The 5154-nt window shown below is 38.0% G+C and overlaps 1 non-coding gene and 1 pseudogene across 1 annotated transcript; one reads left to right on the plus strand and one right to left on the minus strand.

Moving 5' to 3' along the window:
• Positions 1-875: 875 nt before the first annotated feature.
• LOC132614996 (uncharacterized) lies at positions 876-2361 on the minus strand (annotated as a pseudogene).
• Positions 2362-3241: 880 nt separating this feature from the next.
• Positions 3242-3339, plus strand: LOC132616280 (U6 spliceosomal RNA). The gene has a single exon (XR_009573072.1). It is a non-coding gene; the product is annotated as a U6 spliceosomal RNA (small nuclear RNA).
• Positions 3340-5154: the final 1815 nt, after the last annotated feature.

Here is a 5154-nt window from a genome sequence, read left to right on the forward strand (position 1 = left end):
GTAGAACAATCCTTCTTGGCGGATAGATCAGAGCTATCCCGTTTTTCATCTTTCAACTCAGCACCCTCTGCATTGTTCTCTGTATTTTCCTCAACTTCTAAGGGTCCGAGCTTTGCATCAATACTCTTGATCACAACTGTTAATGATCTTGCATCACGAGCAGCTGTCAGCCGTCCAGGTGATGATGCCTGTTTGTGAAGAAAGAAGATGTCAATACGTCAAGAGCTATACATGGTTAGAGTATTTTAATTTTTATTTTTTTCCTTATATTTTATGTAGGTACTATGTAACTTTAATCTTCTTCGTGCAAAGTTAGCTCCAAGGCAACTAAGAGTCCGATGAAATGCCATGGCGAATTAGATTCAATAAATAGCTCTAACATTCGATTCTGTCTTGATTTTGATTGACATATTTCTCACCAACTTTGCGGAAAATCATAGCATAAAGGTATTTAGATGAAGGATTCCCTACTGCGACAATCTTCTAGAGGAAAACAACCAAATTTTACTAACCCATAGTACAAAGTTATCAAAAATCAATGGTGGTCATAAAATGAAATCAGCTTATTAGACTGTGAATTGGCCAGCCAAGGCAATACGCGACGAAGTTATTTTTTGTGTGAACTATCCATTTACATATTACCATTTTTCTTCACCTACTTTATCTCTTCGAGTTGGTGATGGGATCACACAAATTAGAATATGACTGTTAACAAAGAAAATGTAAGGAAAATAGTGGCAGGAAAGAAAACACTGCTCTTCCGATCTCTGAACTAGTTGGACATAGCTATAAGTGCAGATTTTGGTCTTTCTACGGTGTTTTTTCTTTTTCAACATTTTTTTTTTACCAAGTTATTTCAGTTTGACTGCATACATTTCCTATGGTCGCTGCGAGATATACATTTCAAAGAAAAGCAGCAGTAACATGAGTTCAATATAACCAAAGGAAGAGAACGAAGGCACCATTTAATTACTGACCTCCAAAAATTGTTCGGTCCTTTTCTTCAAAGCCTCAAAAGATGCTTCCTTGTGAATAAGTTTTAAGATGTGGATTAAGTGCGACTTTAGATTCTCAAAACGGTGTTGGTCTGTTTGCGCTGAGGAATAGTAGATACACAGCCTACTGGATAGAAGGGGCAGTTAGCAAGCTTCATTGGACATGCAGTTATACAGTGCATGTCCATATTGCGCCTCATGAGCATTTCTGGGCATTTCTGCTCGCATTGGAGTATTCTGAAAGGACAAGTCGAGCCGTGCAGTTCCAGCTGAGCTGCACTAAATCGAGCGTTACATCCTTCGTTCTCACAGTTCAATTCCCTGAAACTGCACGAGGAGATATGTTTCGATAGTTCTTCTTCTGATTTAAATTTCATACTGCAGTGATAAGTGTTCTTGAAGTCGATATTTCTTATCACTGTTTGTGCCACTGCAATCCTCCTCGCCATCAACCAAAAGCCATTTATTTCCATTTCCTGTACGAAATCATCTATTCTTTCCTCTCTCCTTTCACATAGCATCCACGATGATACTTTGCTGAAAAAGTTCCCCTTAGACTGTGCAAAATCATCAATAAAATCTGATATAATAACATGAGGATTGTCCGACACTTCAGTAACCGAGTCACCTTCACCAACAACAGATTCCGCAACAAAGGTCTCGCTTCTCGGGTTAAGATAGTCCACCATTTCTCTTCTAATACCGACAGCCACAGAAGCGGGGCTATTAAACAAACCACCGGTCGTATTGTCAACACAGGCAGAGGCTAATCCTGGAAGGAATTCATCCGCTACCTTTTGAACCATTTCTGCATCAAATAGATCACAGCGGAAGAGGTTACCGTCCTCTTCCACTTCCTCAATTGCTGCTGGTTTAGTTTCCTCCGCTTCCTCTAATTTCACGTCCTCCGGTGCTGCTGGTTTAGTTTCCTCCATTGGCTCTAATTTCAAGTCTTCAAGTGCTGCTGTTTTGATTTTCCCTTCATCTGTAGGGGGATCCATGTTCGAAGAAGCTTCCGACATGTCCAGAGAGATGAAAAACTGCAAACATATTATGTTTAGTACCGCAGATACTGAAAGTGGATATAAGAAAACTCCTAAAACAAAATAAGTCTTCAAAAGCAAGACAGGATGATCTTGGCTGGTGAAATAAATGACCATCAGCAAATATGACTGGCGAAGAAACACTGATATCACTGACACATAAAACTTCATTCATTTCAATTAACTAGTTTAAGTTTCATATACTGCACCAGTACCAATTGCTATATCAGCTTAATACTTTTCATGATTGCCTCCTCTTTGGTTAGCTACATGCTTTGATAATTTGTGGCCAAAGAAAATAAAACAGTAATATAGACACTACACCAAACAACAAAGACATAAGCAACTAAGAGTAAGGAAAGATAACTCATTTTCCTTGATAAAATAGACCTCTCAACGAAAATGTTATCCTTTTCAAAATATAACATAATTGAAACCGGCATGAAAATTAGAAATAGTTCCTCATTTTAAAACTGAATGTCATGGTTCCTATACAGGCACTACAAAGTTGAGTCCTTTTCTGAGAATAGAATACTTGTTAATTCTCCTAAATTCAGTACATTATAACTTAGAAAGTCAAAGATTTCTCTGAATTTGGAAGGGAAAGAATATTTCATAAATAGCTTGGCCTTTCCTTACGGAAAGTGCAAGTGAAGGACTGGCTCATCCAACAGCAAAATAAGTGAATAGATATCCTGGTAGCTATACAAAAAAATGCAAATAATTGGATCTCATGGTGAAATCTAAGCCATAAAACTAAAATTTCTATTAGAGGTAATATAAAGGATAATTCTCACAAGCAACAGAAGTTTGACCATGCGTCAATCGTATTCACCGGGTTAAACTGAATCAGTATTTTCGATACGGAACATAGATATATATGTGCAAAACCACTACACTTCCAATAAACACTAAATTTTGAACCCATAATTTCAAAAGTACAGTTTTGTTCAGAGCTAAAAAGTTTAAACATGGAACCACCTAATACTGGATCTGCCTATGCTTCCGGACCAGTGATACCATTTGCATGATTATTATTTTTTTAAATTGTTTTTATTACATGGGGTGTAGGGGAAAGGGAAATGGGGAAGGAGATTACAACGTGGGGATTCGAACCCGCACTAACAAGGTGAAAGTTCAGGTAGCCAGCCAACTGAGCAATTAGATCCCTACGATACCATTTGTACGAGTATTATCCTTTGTGTCCTTTCGGGGACATCCAATAAAATTGGAACAATACAGAGAAGATTAGCATGACCCTTACGCAAGGATGACAACACACCCAAATTCCAAAAAACTTTAATGTGAATTTCAAATTTTTATGTTCCCCTTTTAATCATTTTCCTTAAAAACCAGATCAGGTGGTGAAATTTAAAATTAATAGAATACACCATCAATATTTTGTAAGCAATCACAAACTGAACATTACATAATGACACTATTAAATCCAAAATTAAGGAAGAGATAGATCAATTCACCTCTAGTTCTTGTTTGTAAGATTGGATCAAAAGTGAAAATCCATTAAATGGGTGTCAATGGTTACCTATATATATAGCCATCAAAAGCTAATTTGCAAACAGAAAAGGCATAAAAAATTGAAATAAAGATTGCAAACCCCACTGAAAATTCTTCATCTCCGACCGGTCTCCGTTGACAATGGCTGCCAAGATTGGAGCTCCATCAGCTGGTCCATAGCAAGTCATCAAGGTTTCTTAGCTCAGGTAAACTCTTGTTCATCTCCGATGAATGATATGTCTTCTTGCTTTCTAATAAATTGCCATTTGTAGCTGATAAGCTTCTGCATCGTTTCCATGATTCCATTTCCACACCCAGCTACCATTTTTGTTCAGTGATTATGGTTGTTCATTCTCCTATGTTCAATCTGATTTCCTCAGCTTTAACACTGATTAATCAAACTTCTAAATCCTCTATAGCATTAGATCTCGTGGGTTTTTGAGTAAGTAGCACTCTAAATTATGATTGATGCTAAATATATGCACCTCAAAGCTCTCACAGAGACTTGGCTAACAAATCATTAGGAGTATGCCTCCAAACTCAAGATGACTAAATATCACAAAAACTTACTGTTTTCTAACTGTATGGAATCTTTAGGATGATATGGACATAGGTCCTCAACTCATATTATCCTCTGTACACCATTTCTGAAAATGCAATTAAGTTGTTTCTCTAGTATTGATATTTCTTCAACAGAATAAGATACCACACATTGCAGGAATGTCAACATCAAAGTCACATTTATATAATTGCACTCCCTAATATCAAGCACCAAACTAACAATTAATTAATCAACTAATAATCAAGAGACGGTTGAGTTAAAGAGAGAAATAGAAAAAAATAACCCATTCTAAAAAAAGATGCCAATTTGTATATACACACATGACTACCAATATCGCAAAAAAATACAGTATATGTTCGCAACAAAATATAGGACTAATGTCAGAGTATATATCTTGATTTCTTGTTAAGAATATGTTCCTAAAAGTTCAAGCTGTGAGGATCATTTGGAACCAGTTCTTGATCAAGTTATTTGCTGGAGCCGCCTCATTTGGAACCAGTTCTTCGATCAAGTTATTTGCCGGAGCCGTCTCATTTGGAACCAGTTCTTGGATCAAGATATTTGCGAACTGGTTCAAGATATTGGCCGGAGCCGCCGCATTTGGAACTAAATCTTGGATCAAGATTTGCGAACTGGTTCAAGATATTTGCGGTATTTGGCGGAGGCGCCGCATTTGGAACCAGTTCTGGGAGGATCAAGATATTTGGCGGAGGCGCCGCATTTGGAACCAGCAGTTCTGGAAGTATTTTGCCGGAGCCGCCGCATTTGGAACCAGTTTTGGAAGGATCAAGATATTTGGCGGTGGCGCCGCATTTGGAACCAACAGTTATGGAAGGATCAAGTTATTTGCCGGAGCCGCCTCATTTGGAACCAGTTCTTCGATCAAGTTATTTGCCGGAGCCGCGGCATTTGGAACCGGAGCCAACGCATTTGGAATGTAGATAATTTCTTTGATGACTTCGTCATCGTTAGCAGCATTTTCAAGATCATCGGCATCGTTAGCAGCATTTTCAAGAGTGGGACCGCCGGAGGCAATTTT

The sequence above is a fragment of the Lycium barbarum genome, chromosome 10 (assembly GCF_019175385.1).
Source record: "Lycium barbarum isolate Lr01 chromosome 10, ASM1917538v2, whole genome shotgun sequence".
Lineage (NCBI taxonomy): Eukaryota > Viridiplantae > Streptophyta > Magnoliopsida > Solanales > Solanaceae > Lycium > Lycium barbarum.